Below are 18,318 nucleotides of genomic sequence, written 5' to 3'. Positions count from 1 at the left end.
TACAATCTCTTTATGAACTTTTTGAAGCATGTAGCTGTCTATGGAGGGACAGAAAGCTCTCAGATTTCATTAAAAGGATCTTTGTTTGTGTTCGTAAGATGAAAAGTCTTACTGTTTGTGTAAATTTTCATTTTTTTGTGAACTAACCCTTTAATGCGTTTAAAAGCTTTAAAGACCCACAGGTTCCCTACTTCCTCCAGAGTGAATGCACAGGTGATTTTTGAAATTCCTCCTTTTCCTAAACCTCTTACTACATTTAGAACAATGCGATTTCTTGCCAGAATGAGTTTGCAAATGACTTTTCAGATCTATCTGATGTGTGAATTTCTTCTCACACTAAAGATACACGAATCCCTCCGGTGTGAGTTTTCATGTGGCTATAACGGGTTCCCTGTTGTGCAAATCTCTTTCCACACAGTTTGCAGGGGTAAGGCTTCTCTCCAGTGTGAACTCTCATGTGAGTCTTAAGATTTCCTTTTTGATTAAAGGTTTTTCCACACAGTTTGCAGGTGTAAGGGCCCTCTCCAGCGTGAGCTTTCATGTGGGTATAAAGGGCTCCTTTATGTGTTAAAGTCTTTCCACACTGTTGACATGTGTATGACTCCTCTCCAGTGTGAATTCTCATGTGTTTTTTAAGATTTCTTTTTCGACTCAAGGTTTTTCCACACAGTTTGCAGGTGTAAGGGCCCTCTCTAGTGTGAACTTTCATGTGGGTATAAAGGGCTCCTTTATGTGTTAAAGTCTTTCCACACTGTTGACATGTGTATGGCTTCTTTTCAGCGTGACTTCCCATGTGACATTTAAGATTTCCTTTTCGATTAAAGGTTTTTCCACACAGTTTGCAGGTGTAAGGGCCCTCTCTAGTGTGAACTTTCATGTGGCAATAAAGGGCTCCTTTATGTGTTAAAGTCTTTCCACACTGTTGACATGTGTATGGCTTCTTTTCAGCGTGACTTCTCATGTGAGTGTTAAGATTTCCTTTTCGATTAAAGTTTTTTCCACACAGTTTGCAGGTGTATGGCTTCTCTCCAGTGTGAATACTCATGTGAGTTTTAAGATGTCCTTTTTGAGTGAAACTCCTTCCACACTGTTGGCAGGTGAAATAACTTCTATTTGCTGTCTTTTGAGCTCTTTTTGGTGAAGTCTGTTCAGTCTGTGAGCAACTTAATGATTTTTCTCCAGTTGTGAAATAATGTTTCTCAAACTGATCTTTCTCTTCTGTTTCTTTCGATTCTTGAATCTCCTCTTTTAGAATAATCAGATCTAAGGCAAAAAAAGACAAATACATGTTAACCTCAGTTTAATGGCACAAAGAAACAGACATCAAAACATCTAGACATTAAAGCATCAAAACCATCAATATAGCTGTAAAAAGTGATAAGAGGCTTAAGCACTACGGCACCATCGTTACACGGTGGGCAGATGCATTTAAGTGGGTAAATTAACTAGGCTAACTGCTGGTGATTAGCCTGACTCACATCTAGTCAGAATGTGAGTCTGATACTGCTCCATAGGGCTTTGATTATGAGGCGTGTCTTAACCGAACCAGGAAAAAAAAAAACAATGCACTCAATTGGATAGACCTTCAACCAATCAGAACAACGCAGTAAGTGATGTATGTTGAGCTACGCATAGTTGTCAACAGAAGTCAACTGCACGCACGCTGGAAGAAGTAGTAAAATAATGAGTGTTGCTTCTTTTACTTGGTCCTCCATGAGTGCGACCAAAGGAGAAACCACAACGACCACAGGGTTTTCATTGCGTCCCATCTTCTTAGCGACCATCGGAGCCAGCTGATAAATTAAACTTTTGCCGAATCCCGTAGGAAGGGCGGCAAACACATCTTTCCGATCGACAAATGCCTTGATTTGCAGTTCTCTGTTTGTCTTTTAAAATTAATGCGCTGTCGATTTCTTTTCCAACAGACGCGATAGTGGAATTTATACATATCAATTCTCCAGCTGCAGTCAACTTTGAGGTGAAACCAGTTCAACCTATGGTTCAACCCAAGCGCTCTTTGATAAAGTGATGATTACGTAACTGCAGATCATCTGTCCATCATCGTATAAAGCATGCCCTGGCAATTTGATTGGCACGACGATTTCTGAACCGATCATAAATACTCCTCAATGGATCGAGTCCAGACCGAACTTCCCGACCAAAAAATGTTGTGGGCGGGGTTCGGGCTGGCATCCAGGCTAACTGGTGATATGACCCTGAACTACAATAGCCACATCCACGTGTTTTTGAAAGTTTTCCGGCTTGATGAGAACAATACACGTACCAAGTTTGGTGACTTCAGGTCAGGGACTGCACAGCAGAGTCTAGATCAGGTGTGTCCAATCCTGCTCCTGGAAGGCCACTGCCTAACAAAGTTCAGTTCCAACTCCAACTAAACACACCTGAACTAGCTAATCAAGGTCTTACTAGACATACTAGAGACTTCCAGGCAGGTGTGTAGAGGCAAGATGAAGCTAAACTCTGCAGAGTTTGGACACCCCTGGTCTAGATCAATCCCTACTTAAACACACCTGAACAATCTAACCCAGGGGTAGGCAAGTTCAGTCCTAGAGAGCCGCTGTCCTGAAGAGTTTAGCTCCAACCCTAATCAAACACACCTGAACAAGCTCATCAATGTCTTCAGGATTACCGAGGATTATAGGCAGATGAGGTTTTTTTTTCAGGGTTGGAGCTCCAGAGCCGAGTTTGGACACCCCGGGCCGGGATTCCAGATAACAATGTATCTTAGCTCTCTACGTGCAAGGTTACGAACGCTCACCGTGATACCACGCGCGTTCCCCAAAAATGCACGTAATATTAATGCACTACTTAAGGTGTGTGCATTAAACCTTATATGGAATCGTATCCTGAACGTTTAACCTAATAATCGTCATCGGATGTGGATTAGCAATCAAGACAATTCTATATAAATAACCTACCTACAGGCGGAGGCACTGACAAAATGGTTGAAAAAAAAAAAAAAAAAGAAAAGATACCTTTCAAAAAGATTCAATTATTGTCCTTCTGGAGATAATTAAATATGTGTAACAAAGATGTTATTTTCAACAGATTTGAAGGACACCATATGAATAAGGAAAAAAAAACATCTGGGTAACCAAAATTATAACCAAATTATCTGCAACAAGGGGTGTTCAAAGACCAGGGAAGGAGGTCCGCAAAAAGTGGCAGGATTTTGCTAGACTGGCAAAAAGGAAGAGAGCAGTGTAGAGGACTGCAATAAAAAAAACAGGTGGTGGGACCAATGAGTCCTCCCTTCTCAAAGCAGAAGAAGAAAAGGCCTTGTCAATACTTGGCACGAGTGCTTCAGATGGCGTTTGTGGTGGTATTGACATCAATGGAGAAGAAGAGAACTACACGCCTTAAGACTGAACACATAATACACATGAACAACGTCACAGTCTCCATTGACGATAATGGTATCATTTTCAAAAACTTTGAATCAAGTTTTTTCAGGCCCCCAAAATGCTGTTGTGGTGTAAATGAAGAGCAAAAATGCATTTAGTTGAAAACGTTGTCATGCAAACCACCCCTTAGAGAGTTTCTGTTTTGTTTTTTGAGTTTTCATTGTTGAAGACTGGCACTTGTGTGGGCGGCTAAGGTCCTGTCCCAAATAACACACTTCCTATGCACTTTCATTCTTGTAGATTTACAATGGCTGCCGTGTGCGCGCTTCCGCTAAGTCCATGAGACTGTATTGTGTCCCATTTGTCATTTTAGGTTTCAGAAGGGTGTTCGTGAGTGCCCCTTTGCAGTTGATATGCTCCCTCGATCCTCACTTTTGCCAAACCTGCACTGAAGCGAGCTCCGCAGCAGACTTCTTCCCGACAGTCAAAGCGGAGTTACGTCCTGAAAGTGCGACTCGTAGGAAGACCCCAAGTGTTTATGGTGCTATTTGGGACAGGGCCTATGGTGTTCATTGCTTCACTCGTGAGCAACAACTGTGCAGATAATCAGTCTCTTATTAACTTGCTCATCCCAGACTCTCTGGTTGTAGGAGCTAAAATATGATTAATTTATGCATGTTAAATAGGTTGATTTTCTCATGCAATTGAATGTGAGCCGACACCATCTATGGGTTGAAGCTGGAGATGTAAGGCCTCTGGGGATAAAGGACCAGTGACTTCACCTGGGGGTGTGGCCAGAACCGGAAGTCACAGTCTTTGACCTCACTGTTTTCTATATACTTTTTTATAATAAATACTATTTTCACTGTCCAATGGAATCCTTTGGAGAGTGAGCGTCAAGCCTTTTTTTGGTTCAGCCACCGAAGTGGACTAATCCATTACATTAGTGTTATTTTTGTTGGTGGGGACTAATATTTATTTACCTGCTGATGGGGGAAGGAGTCTGGGAATAGTTTGGGATGGGGTTGTTTACGAGGAAAAAAGGCCAGGAATGCGTGAGTGAAGTAGAGAAAGGACGGTAGGACCGTTTGTGGCAAGCAGGGCGGGGCCGAGAGCTGTGAGAACGGAGCGTGGCCGGTGGCGTGATTGCTAACAAGCTTCACCTGCGCGCCACACAGGCCTTGTATCTCTCATGAAGGAGCTCCAGGAGGATAAAAGGAGGAGTGATGACAGTGAAGGACGAAAGAGGACCAGGGCTGGGACATTTACGTTGTGTTTTGTTTATGGCAGTCATCCGTGAGGGGATGACTGTTTTTTTATTTTAATAACTAAAGTGTTAAACTTTTGCCGGTTCCCACCTCCTCCTTCCCTGAACACAAACCTTGTTACATCGTTCTGGGAAGAGACTGACTCAGAGACTGACTTCTGCGCATGAATAACGTAAAAAAAACATTCTGCCACAATATCATGGTTAGTTAGCATTGCTACATTTAAGCCATCCTAATTTGTGGATTATAAAGCCTTTTATAACTTGGTCACTCATGGCACAATGTTTCTCTTGGTTTCCACGTCAGTGCTGTTTGATCTGATATTCTGTTTATAACAGAATTCTGCACCAAATTTGAATGCTTCCAACTAGATCTTCCAGTAGCAATGTTATTAATACTGTGGTGAAATCAAATGCTTTCTCACTGGATCTCCTAGTGCTGTGTAGTAACGGTGTCGCGTGATCCAGATCGGCCCGCGAGTAGAACCTGTTCTGAGCTCAAACAAGTAGCGTAGTTTTGTTTCACTTTCGTTTTGTTTGCCGTTTGATGTTTCTCACATGCAACATTAAAGGCAGCTCTTATCAGTTGACCAATGTGCTGTTGGCATCAGAAATGGCTAACAAAATTAGTCGCACCGGAAGGAAAAAAGTTAGCAAAAGTCAACCATGTGGTTGCAATCTGGAGCCCTGGGGCCTCATGTATAAAACTTTGCGTAGATTTCATCCTTAAAGTGTGCGTACGCACATAAGGCAGAATTTGCGTACGCACAAAAGTTTTCAGATTTATAAAACCGTTCGTACGCCAGAACCTGCGCAGAATTCCCTTTATAAATCCCAGTCAGCGGAAGACTGTGCGCACACACGTCTCCTCCCCAAAATAACTATATATGGAGCTTACAACGCCTATTTTTACTATGCATATCCTCATCTGCATGTCATTTGCATATGATTATTCATCCACGTGATACCATGTTTAACGGTACGAAATACGGATGTGCCGTCACATTATTACATTCATATTTTTTTTTAGTAGCTTATATCCTTGGGTTGTTTTTGAATAAATAAATCAAATAGTGTAAAATACATTTCAGAGAAAGTTTTTCTCAATCTTTTCCACTGGCCAAATTTTTAATTGATTTATATTTTTAATGGAAACAGATAGACATTGTTGTGCATTATTTGCACGAAACTATTTCCCCAGACAATCTGCTATTAGCTATCAGTTAAAACATTAAAACACACAGCATGCCAGAGAGAAAAGTGTTCAAAAGCATTGCATCCACAACAAATAGGTCTATTTCTATTTATTGAATATATATTTTTTGTAACTTCTCAGTAATGATTTCATGCTAGTTTAAGTGAAACTCAATTAATGAGAATGGCATATTTAATCTACATGTTTATATCAGAAGTAAAACAGTTTAAATAATTATTTTATCTATTTAAAATGTTATTGTGAACACATGCTTCTTGACGGTTTTGTAATGAACACCGTAGTTAGGACCGATGATGAGTAGCGATTGTGCTTCATGACTGTATTTGCAGACTTAATGTACATTAAGGAAAATATTTCCTTTTTACACTGTGTTCTGCAGTTCTCTAATAAAAGGGTATTTCATGCTATTCTGTATCACATGTTGTGGACAATGTGACTAAGGCATTAATTCTTATAATCGTTCTTCTCACATTTATTTTCTACAATCTAACTTCAGTTCACGACCTCACCATCTGTGTCGCCAATTCCCTTTGTCTCCAGAATGTGCGTACGCACGGTCAAGAGCATCCTTACGGTGCGCACTTATTTACGCCAAGTTTATTTTTTATAAATCCCGATATGTGCGTGGAAAAATGCGTACGCATATTTCTATGCCCATTTTGTGCGTACGCAACGTTTATACATCAGGCCCCTGCTCTCTTCAAAACTATCATTCATTTCTGTAGAGCTGGACATTACAATAAGGTTCATATGACTGAATTTCGGTTTGAGAATGAAACCAACCTGTTTGTTCCTTAGTATCTATTTCACTGTCAATGTTTTTTTCAATCTTCATGTCTTTACTCTCCTCTTTATTAAACAGCACCTTTTTTTGTTCCTCGGTATCTTCATGTTTCACACTGAATGTTCCTTCAATCCTTATGTCTTCAATCTCCTCTTTAAGAAACGCCATCTTTGATTGTTCCTCGGTATCTTCATGTTTCACACTGAATGTTCCTTCAATCCTTATGTCTTCAATCTCCTCTTTAATAAACACCATCTTTGATTGTTCCTCGGTATCTTCATGTTTCACACTGAATGTTCCTTCAATCCTTATGTCTTCAATCTCCTCTTTAATAAACACCATCTTTGATTGTTCCTCAGTATCTTCATGTTTCACACTGAATGTTTCTTCAATCTTTATGTCTTCACTCTCCACTTTAATAAACACCATCTCAGTTTGTGTCCCAGTATCTTCATGTTTCATTCTGAATGTTTCTTCAATCTTCATGTCTTCACTCTCCTCTTTAATAAATGCTGATAAGTGCATCTTTATAAAAGTGTGTCACATGGATCTCAGTCGTTTCACCAGGAGTTTGTCCTGTTTAAGAAGAGAATAATTAACAGAAAGAAAAACGCATCCAAACTATATCTTTGGGTGACTCTTAATAATCTCCCTAGAAAGAGAGTCATTCAGAGTGATAGTTAATGATCTTAATTCCCTCCACTCAAAATTAGCACTAAAAATTAAGAGATGAACAAAAAGTATACACTTAATCATTAGTTATGATTTCTTTGGTATTTAATATTTGCAGATTATATTTAAAAGATTACACTTTCATGAAAACTACGAATGCACTGATTTTTTTTGGTCGGAACCGATTTTAACACAACTATTGTCCGATTAAAACAGATAAGTGCGCAGCAGGAATATTAGGATATGTTTACAAGGATAATCACCAAGACCATTTTAATATAATTTTAGGAGAATTAGAAGCCATAGCATGTTATTTTAGGCCCCGTTTACACCTGGTATTAAGATGTGTTTTGGTCGATCGGATCACAAGTGGACGACGCTAAATAGAGATGTAAACGGGGTCTTGTCCACTTTCGACCACTTCCAGAGGGAGTGGAAGACGCATTTGAACAGATTTCTTTCATAGTGTCGACGGTTATCTGGTCTAACGCGTTCGAACTCTCCGCCTACTGACCAAATGCGTAAACATTATGGGAACCAGACGGGATTTAAACGTTGTTTGTCTAAGACCCAAGTTTGGTTTGAAGACCAAAAATGTACCAAGCACAATGTTCTCTCACCATTCCTGATTTCTAACACACACTCAGAGCGTTCGGCTGGTCTCACAGCTGTCATGTTTTTATTTTGCGTTGATATGTAAATGGCGTGAGTTTATTTCGTCCATTAGATTGAAAGTCCAAGTGGTTGAAAGTTGACTAGAGATTGGTTAAAACACCAGGTTTAAACAGGAATGTGTCTCCCTCGTGTACTTGTGATCCAATCGACCAAAACCCTCTTTATACCAGCTGTAAACAGGGCCTAAGAGATGCATCATTCTTATAGCTATTAGTTTGAGCCAAGGAAATTTTTTAAATTAAGCTAATAACAATAGATTGTAACAGTCGTGTTCTGGAAGTATTTTTTCTCCATTTAAAGACAGCCATACTGTGAGCTATTAGGTTGTTAAACGATGCTGTTGTTAAATGATGTTAAAAGATCTCTTTAGCTCCGCCCACTCCAATGAAGCACTGCGAATGGTGTAATCAAGTTGATCTCGCTACACTCTGAAAATACTTATAATATTTGTATATGTATATTTAGTAGGGCTCGTGCCACGAGATCTCGCGAGAATAAAATCTGACGCGATTTCTCGCGATATCTCTATGACAGAGTGTGAGGGTGAAATTACCATAGAATATGCCACCACTACATTCACATTACAGTGCCCACCACATCACCTCCTCAACTGTCGTTTAGTTTTTTCTTTTAAATAAAAACCATTGTATAGTATTGTAAACGTCTGCTCTGCTCATCCAGCACGATAAACAGACTTTGTGCGATCAAGCTCCCTGATGCTCGCAAATTTGGCTGCATTCAATAGCCTGTTTCCCGATATCAAACATACAGTATCTCTGGACTGTGTAGTTGTGGCTCTGGTCTCTTTGTGCACTTTGATAATTGAAAGAGTACTTTGATTATGGTTGCAATTTGTGGAAAGGAGTAGGGCTGTTCGATTGCGGATTTTTTGGAATCGATTCAGATTCCTGGTTCTGGAATTGAAAGAATCTATTCCTCAGTTATTTTTGATTTTTTCTCCACTAACACCGTTTCTACATGTGACACAACAGTGAGAAGCTGTCCAACACCAGACGTGACAAAGTGAGCATTGCAAATCCATTTGCTCTTTCTATCAGCGTGCTTGTATTGCGAATGCTTGGTCATAAATAGAACGAGGAATCAGTTTACTGTCTGGGATTTGTCACGTCGTGCTTCCGGCATCAGTGTTAAGACTTTAGGAACATGTTCACCATATACGTACATGCATATACACTCACCTAAAGGATTATTAGGAACACCATACTAATACTGTGTTTGACCCCCTTTCGCCTTCAGAACTGCCTTAAATCTACGTGGCATTGATTCAACAAGGTGCTGAAAGCATTCTTTAGAAATGTTGGCCCATATTGATAGGATAGCATCTTGCAGTTGATGGAGATATGTGGGATGCACATCCAGGGCACGAAGCTCCCGTTCCACCACATCCCAAAGATGCTCTATTGCAGGGGTGGAGGACGTTGATCCTGGAGGGCCACTGTCCTGCAGAGTTTAGCTCCAACCCTGAAAAAAACATTTAGCTGCCTGTAACTTTAGTAATCCTGAAGACCTTGATTAGCTTCAGGTGAGTTTGATTAGGGTTGGAGCTAAACTCTGTATTGGGTTGAGATCTGGTGACTGTGGGGGCCATTTTAGTACAGTGAACTCATTGTCATGTTCAAGAAACCAATTTGAAATGATTCGAGCTTTGTGACATGGTGCATTATCCTGCTGGAAGTAGCCATCAGAGGATGGGTACATGGTGGTCATAAAGGGATGGATATGGTCAGAAATAATGCTCAGGTAGGCCGTGGCATTTAAACAATGCCCAATTGGCACTAAGGGGCCTAAAGTGTGCCAAGAAAACATCCCCCACACCATTACACCACCACCACCAGCCTGCACAGTGGTAACAAGGCATGATGGATCCATGTTCTCATTATATTTACGCCAAATTCTGACTCTACCATCTGAATGTCTCAACAGAAATCGAGACTCATCAGACCAGGCAACATTTTTCCAGTCTTCAACTGTCCAATTTTGGTGAGCTCTTGCAAATTGTAGCCTCTTTTTCCTATTTGTAGTGGAGATGAGTGGTACCCGGTAGGGTCTTCTGCTGTTGTAGCCCATCCGCCTCAAGGTTGTGCGTGTTGTGGCTTCACAAATGCTTTGCTGCGTGCCTCGGTTGTAACGAGTGGTTATTTCAGTCAAAGTTGCTCTTCTATCAGCTTGAATCAGTCGGCCCATTCTCCTCTGACCTCTAGCATCAACAAGGCATTTTCGCCCACAGGACTGCCGCATACTGGATGTTTTTCCGTTTTCACACCATTTTTTGTAAACCCTAGAAATGGTTGTGCGTGAAAATCCCAGTAACTGAGCAGATTGTGAAATACTCAGACCGGCCCGTCTGGCACCAACAACCATGCCATGCTCAAAATTGCTTAAATCACCTTTCGTTCCCATTCTGACATTCAGCTTGGAGTTCAGGAGATTGTCTTGACCAGGACCACACCCCTAAATGCATTGAAGCAACTGTCATGTGATTGGTTAATTAGATAATTGCATTAATGAGAAATTGAACAGGTGTTCCTAATAATCCTTTAGGTGAGTGTATAAATACACATATATACTACCGAGTTCTTGTTTTTCGGTACCACATTTCGGTACCTAAGTGGTTAATCTCGTCAATGTCAGTGAAACAATAAGCATGCAGCATGATTGGCTGTGGCGGAAAAAACACTAGTTTACGCGGCTGCCCAGAGACGCGGCTCGTCGCACGTGAGGCTGCAGTGTGTGTGTGTGTGTGTGTAAGCGTGCGTCCCAACCCAGATAGATAGAAAATATGTGGAAATGATCCAAAGTGTACCTATGTCATGTGCCAGACTCGATGCCAGATGCACGCGATGCAATATTTTCGACAAGATCATTGCTGCCAAGACCGGCAACACGGTAAATCTGATAAGGCACAGAAGCGCACAGAATACACTTGAGAGTGGTGTTCACATCGAACGCGAATAGAGCGTCAAATACGCGTCTATCGCGTCTAGTTCGACGCTTGAATCTTCAGCTCGAGTTCAAATGTTTCAACTTGCGCGGAAGACGTTCGCGGCAAACGCGTCACCCAATTCGCGTCATTCGCGACGGCCGGCGCGAATTATGCGTCTATTCGCGTCTTTGCATTGACTATGTATGTAATCTACTCGCACAAATAATTAAATTCGCGTTCGGTGTGAACACACCATTAGTAAACACTTGTTCATTAATAAATAATTAAAATATCTCCTTGCTATAATAGCAAGGAGATATTTTAATTATTTATTAATGAACAAGTGTTTACTAATGGTGTGTTCACACCGAACGCGAATTTAATTATTCGCGGAATATGCGGAATAAATGTGGAATTGTTTCCACATCCATAATCATTAGGCTACTTTTGCCAGTGCTTTGCTGCAAGCTTCACGTGCAGGTATATATCCCGCCCCCCAGTAGCCTATATTTAATTTAATTCACATTTATTTGTATAGCATTTTTCACAATACATATCGTTTCAAAGTAGCTTTACAAAAAATGCATGTCTAAATTACAATTTAGAGTGATCTGTTATCAGAGGTGACAGTGTAATGCATTTCAATTAATTTTCATTCAGTTTCATCGTTAATTAATGCATTAAGTTAAAGCAGAAACAATGAGCTCATTGAAGTAAAGAATACATGTTGTTAAATGATTAGGAAACATAGAAAACTTTAGCATTGTTGCTTTTTTACATACTCAAAATATGAGTGTAAAAAAGTCAACAAACTGAAAAAAAAATTAGGTAATGTTATATTGTTAAACCTGGTTACATAAAATTGGTATCGAAAAAAGTATCGTTCAGGAACCGGTATCGAAGTCAAGGTATCGGTATCGGTACCGAACATTTTGTTACGATACCCAGCCCTACTAATGATGGGGACACACTTACGACTTGCTGAAACATCCGAAGACTGACTGTTTCCATCGACTGCAGCAGGTTCAGGTTCAAACACCGACTGTGAACACCGACTGAACGCGCGTTTGGGCATGATCAGTCATAAGTATCAAATTACATTCATAACCGGCCTTACAATAAGTGTGTCCCCGCTTAATGTGGCCTAGTTATTAATGCAGTTATTAGAGATAGAGAGATGTTGCAAATAATGAGACAGAAAAGCATGTGCGTCAATATTATTATTTATTTATTAATTCAATTCGTTTTAATTCGTTCATTCTTTTTTTTCTATTATTGACAGTAGACTAGCCTAATAAAATAAACACAAAGCCATTTTAATAAGTAAGCCTATCAATAATTATTTATTTGTATATTATCTGGAATAATTACGAAAACCCATGCAGCAGCAGGACTATCAATTTATTTACATATTCAGTTTAATTTTCTATTGATTATAGATAGGACTATATACTTTTTTTAAATTCAAATTAAACTGCATGTGTCCATTGATTGTGAAGTTAGACATCGAAAATGGCAGATCAAGCGCATGGGCTGCATGTTTTTTCTTGTTATGAATTGTATCCTATTTTCCGTTATGACAGTTAACTATGCGCAGTGATATGGAACTGTAATGCGGTCAAACCTGCCTGGAACTACTTTAGCCGTGCGTTTCCCTGAAAATAATTGCACACCTTAGAACGTTCTCAACCAATCAGAATCAAGCATTCAACAGCCCTGTAGTATAATATGATATATTAGGTTGTTTGTTAAATTATGTTAAAAGATCTCTTTAGCTCCGCCCACGATACATATATATAGGCATAATTTGCGGTCCCCCAACACTTTTTCTCAGGGTCGATATTGTCCCCACCACTTTTAAAAACATTTTTAGGCACGGATTTAACTGATACAAATAAAACATCTTCAGTTAACTAGCAGTGAATTAATTTAGTTCGATATTACATAATAGACGACCTAGCGCTAAAATCTGTTGTTTTTGTAAATCAAGCTGAGCGCTCGTTGCCGCTGCTATCGGTTGATGGATACAGTTGTTCTCTTCACACGGCTCAATCTACCACTGAACGCCGTTGCGGAGACCCTCTATTCATTCCAGTGAAATTAAAAAAAAAAATGCACACAAACGTGTCCCTGCTTGATATATATTGCAACCACTGATGAACATATTCGGTTTTGATGAGAAAAAAAAAAACTACGAGATTTCACGTAGTGTAACTGCGCAAAGCTTCTAGGTTGTACGTCACACGCATCACACACATGACCAGCGTTGGCCAATAGAAAAATGTCCCCATTGAAAAACCCATTAAACTGCAATTTTTAATCTCAGGGCCATTTAACTATAAAATGATGCAGTCTTTGTTAATCGGCTTTTCATTCTGTTGGCAAGGCTTATTTTATTTATTATTGATTTAACTATTTTTTTAACAGATGGTGCCATTTTCTCAGGTTTCAAATTCAAATACTTACTTTATTCTGCATATCATTGCATACTGCACATGTCTTCAGTGTCACATTATCCTTCAGAAATCGTTCTAATATGATGATTTAATATTACTATCAATGATTTTGAAAAAAAAAAAACAGTTGTGCTGCTTACTTGTGGGGAAATCCAGATACATTTGTCTTCCATGATTATTTGAATATACATATTTTTTTCAAGAATGTTATAACTTACTGTCATGTATGTAATTAATCACATACATGTTATTGTGTATAGGCCTATATGACAGACCTTTCACATAATGATAATACTAATATCAGCATTACGATGTTATTTTAAGTTAATTATTAAATTATTGGCTGACAATCGTCAAAGACCCATTAATCAAGAAGTTTTAGAGCTGACGTTTCAACACTGTGCTCGGTTATTTTACTTTTATACTACAGGGCTGTTGAATGCTTGCACACGTAATTGAATAAGTAGGCAGAATTAATCATCACATAAGTAAACTATTCTCAACACTCCTGATAATAAACTGATTCACGATATAGGGAGCTAAATGAGACGCATATTTTACTGTTACTCGTGTATAGATGCGTTTCCCTCTTAAACATAACGTGTTAGATAAAGTACACGGATAAAAAACTCATGTTTTACAGTTCCTGTAAGAATTATCGGATAGGTTTGCATAGATTTAATTCTTAAAAAGATTTAAAGCACAAACCTTTCTTCAGCCGAATCACAACAGTGCAGCAGCGCGACGCAGCCTTGTGACGTCACACCAGCATACCAAAATAAAAGTCCCGTTCACACGCTATCACAAAAGCGCATAGAAACTTACATGGATAAAAAATAGAAATAATAAAATTATGTCAGAGGATTGCATTTTTAAATATGCTGTCACATTGATGTGCTGAAAATATAAACTGCCAATGAAAGAGTTGTATAACATCTAATATGTGGGATTAAAAGGCAAACCTGTACAAAAACAAGGGCCACAGACTACTTTAAAGGCACACTGTGGAACTTTTCAACCTTTATAATATATTACCAAAACCCATTGAGATGGTACATCGACTTACAATAGGTTGAATGACACGTCTGCCGTAGCCTGAAGGTGTCTGTATCGCTTTTCCTAGCACTATGTAACTTCGGGGTTCGGGTAGGAACCCGAGCACAAAAAGAACTACAAAATTCGACCGCTTTACGGCATACGTCACTTCCCCCACCACCCACAACTTCCTCAGATTCTGACGTGAGTGCTCAACTCGCGTTTGATTGCCGTCTGTATGTTTTCGTCATGGCCGAACCAACAGCTACAAGGAAGAAGGCAAAGGTTTTGTCAGAGGACACTAAAAAAAACGAAAAAAGCATAGTGACAAATGAAAAGCCAGGACGAGGATCACCATTGGTCCAGCGTTCGCTCGCTGGCGTGAGCTACAGGAGGAGGATGGGTGCCCGACCGATGCTAACGCTTGCCTGCACACAAATGCCGTTTCCAAGGTGACACAGATAAATCATATAAGCAGTGTAGTATTTTCTGGCATTCCGGCCACAGCCGATGGTGTTATGAGTGTAATAAAATGCCCACAGCCCATTGTTCATTTCTACACAAAAACACAGCCCACCACAGTGCAGGGCTCGAACAAATAAAATCGACTCATGTCAAATGTACATTAAATGTAGTGAACGTTCCCACGACTCAGTGCCCACAAACACTACACACAACATGTCCCACGGTTTCTGTAAAACGAAACCAACACACATAAGTTACAGTCAGCTCAGACCGACGGTGTTTTTAGTGCAGTAAATGTGCCCGGCGTCTCGCGCCCACATTCACTCACAGACATGTTAGCACTAACCCCCACGGGGCTCGCCCCGCTCGCTCTCTCTCAGCAGACTGCTATAAGGGAATCGAGCGCGGCCAGGCTGCCCGCCTCAAACACTGCAAGCACACACAATCTAAAGACACGGGAGGCTGACCCACTGTCTATGGGCTGACCGGTTGACTGTTTGTTGACTTTTGCGACAGTGCTGCGGAGCTTGTGGCCTCTAGGGACGCTAGACGTGAAAGTTACAGGTCGAGCGCCACTAGTGGCCAAAAGTTCCGCAGTGTGCCTTTAAGACCACAAAGAAAAATAAATATGTAGCAATCGTTACGCAATATGTTGCAGTATGTTATTTGGGTAATTCCTGACGCATCATTATAGCTACTTCTTTGTGGCAAAGGCAAAAACAACATCATTACTCGTCAGCATTTTTATGAGGTGGAGTGGTGGAGGAAGTACCGAATATCAGTCCTTAAGTAAAAGTACAAATAACCAGAGACATATTTACTTTAGTAAAAGTAGAAGTACCACAATGACAACCCTACTTAAGTAAAAAGTAAGAAGTACCTGATTTTAAATGTACTTTAAGTATTAAAATTAAAAGTACTTGCATAACAATTTATTCTCTTAATGTCTATATTCTAATAATAATAAAAAAAACAGTATGGGCTGTTTCATTTTAACTAAGTTAGGTTTGGGTTAATGTAATTGTGCTTACCGTCTGTGGCCCAGTTTACATTCTGAATTACAATTCTGGTTATCTGCAGAGTTAAATATCATTAGCAAAACCAACAAAGAAGACTGGTTATACATCTTTAAAATATTGATTTAACTGTAACACATTTCATGTTAATTGCAGTACATTAACCATTTTAACATTCTAACAATAAAATTGTTAATTACCATATTTAAGGCATATTTTTGATTCAGTGCATACGTTTTAATTTGACATGAACATGTCATCAGGAAAATGTATTCTCTGCTTATAGTACATCTATTTCAATCTTCACACAACTCCATTTCAAGTCTCCATTAAGTATAAAACTTTCCTAAACTTCACATCATCAGAATTTCAACTCCGTTTCTAGTCTCCATCAAGTCTCAAAAAACAAAACAACCTGTGAACATTTAGAGCACATTTCAAAAACTTCACATCACCAGTATTTATTGTTGAGCTAAAGGAGTTGGCTTTCAAAGTTCTCTGAACCGAGCCTGACTCTTTTGGGGGTAAAAATCTGCTGAGCTGAGGACTTTCTCACAGGCTGCAGAGGCAGGCAACGGCGTATTTACCTTAACCGATAATCTGTACACGGCAGGCACTGATTTGAGAATGACCATGGTGGTAGCTGTGCTGGCCAGGTATACATCCAGCTGCTTTGAGCTCTCTTGGACGTTGTCTTTCATGATGTCAAAGTAGTCCTCCTCCTCCTCCTCTGCTGTTCTGACTGGTTCGACTGCACTGGCTCCTGCTCCAACTGAGTCTTGATGTAGATCATGCCTGTCCATTGGACCAAATAAAGGAAATAAAGAAAAGACTACTGTATGTATCTCCATAACCAGATATGACCATTAGGGTGACTAGGCTATGGTCATTTTGCTCCTCAGTAACTATACAGTTTCATGCATTTGGGCACCCCCGATAACCCACATTTGTCAGCCATCAAACCTGACTGACCTGGAGATATTTTGTAAGGAGAAATGGTTTAAAATACCTGCAGTCAGACATCAGGGACGTAGCTGTGGTTAGTGGAAAAATCTACAGGCTGTTATTTCAGGAAAAGGGGGCTCCATTAAATACTAATGATGTGTTTACTCCATTGGGACACCTAAGCTTTTTCACCTGTCTGTTGTTGTAACTTGTTTTGATGCACATTACATTGCTAACGTTTATTCTATAAATGTTATTTTGGAACTGAAATGTCATTAATTACATAAGGTGCAAAATGTGTCAAGCTGCTGCTTCGAAAGCCCAGCAGATGATAAACTGAAATCCTAAAAATTATCAGAGAGCCTAAACCTTTTCATAAAACTGTAACAACACATTTTTGATTCTACTGTTAGGTGCTGCTCTTTACCAGGCTTTCCATCTTGCAATTTAAAGAGCCAATGACTAACCCAGTTTCAGTAAGTCCTCATTGTGTCACGGTTGGTAAATCCTATGTCTTCTTCTTTTCTCGTGTTTCTGTTGTTGTATGTGGGTGCGCTGATTAGATGGGTGTGGCCGCTCATCAGCGCTCATCAGCCATCCACTCATTATCCCATCACCAGCTGCAGCTTGTCTGATTTGGGGTATTTATACTCATCACCTTCTCATCTTCCTTGTCAGATCGTTGTATGTGGTTTCCCCTGTGTGTCTGTGTTCCAGTCGTGTTCGAGTCTCATGCCCATCCTGTTCCGGTTCTTGTTTCTGTGGATTCTCTGGATATCAATTCGTCATTGGACTCTCATCACCGCACCACTGTTTCTGCACTCTCATCATCTCAACATACCTTTTCTCTGCTTGAGCCCTGTGAATGCACTGTAACGTTGATGAGACATTGATCATCCTCTCTGCTTGAGTTCCATGAGTATACAGCAACGCTGGTGAGACACGTACCCTTTCTCTGCTTGAGTTCCATGAGTATGCAGCAACGCTGGTGAGATGCGTATCTTCTCTCTGCTTGAGCCCTGTGAATGCACTGTAACGTTGATGAGACATTGATCATCCTCTCTGCTTGAGTTCCATGAGTATACAGCAACGCGGGTGAGACACGGAGCATTCTTTCCACTCGAGTTCTGTGAATGTACTGCTGCGCTGGCAGACACGAATCTTTCCTGCCGGGGCCCTGTGAAGAGGAGTTCCCTGGAGACCCACCACTGAGTTACGTTGCTTACCAAATAAAGACCGCTTTAATAGATCTTTTATATATCAATAAAGCATCAGTACTTTACATCTTACTTGTCTACCTGTGTGTTCTTGTGGTGTCGGCTCCTCACGGTGGTGCGCAGTTGAGGGGCGTGGCCGGTCATCGTGTCCGACCCGACCTGTGCCGGTGACATTATCCTTATTATTTCCATTACACGAGAGTAGCTGTTAAAACTTCATTCTGATTTGTACTCGGCTTTCGCCAAGATAAGCAAAACTAA

General features: G+C 40.2%; 1 pseudogene; it reads right to left on the bottom strand.

Annotated features, from left to right (window-relative positions):
- Positions 1–204: 204 nt before the first annotated feature.
- LOC130070821 (gastrula zinc finger protein XlCGF57.1-like) lies at positions 205–7,134 on the bottom strand (annotated as a pseudogene).
- Between the last annotated feature and the right edge of the window lie 11,184 nt (positions 7,135–18,318).

This window comes from Rhinichthys klamathensis, unplaced genomic scaffold (genome assembly GCF_029890125.1).
Source record: "Rhinichthys klamathensis goyatoka isolate OS25496 unplaced genomic scaffold, OSU_Roscu_1.1 h1tg000018l_1, whole genome shotgun sequence".
Classification (NCBI taxonomy): Eukaryota; Metazoa; Chordata; class Actinopteri; order Cypriniformes; family Leuciscidae; genus Rhinichthys; species Rhinichthys klamathensis.
Note: the sequence above shows the minus strand (reverse complement) of the source record. Positions and strands in the feature narration are given on the sequence as shown.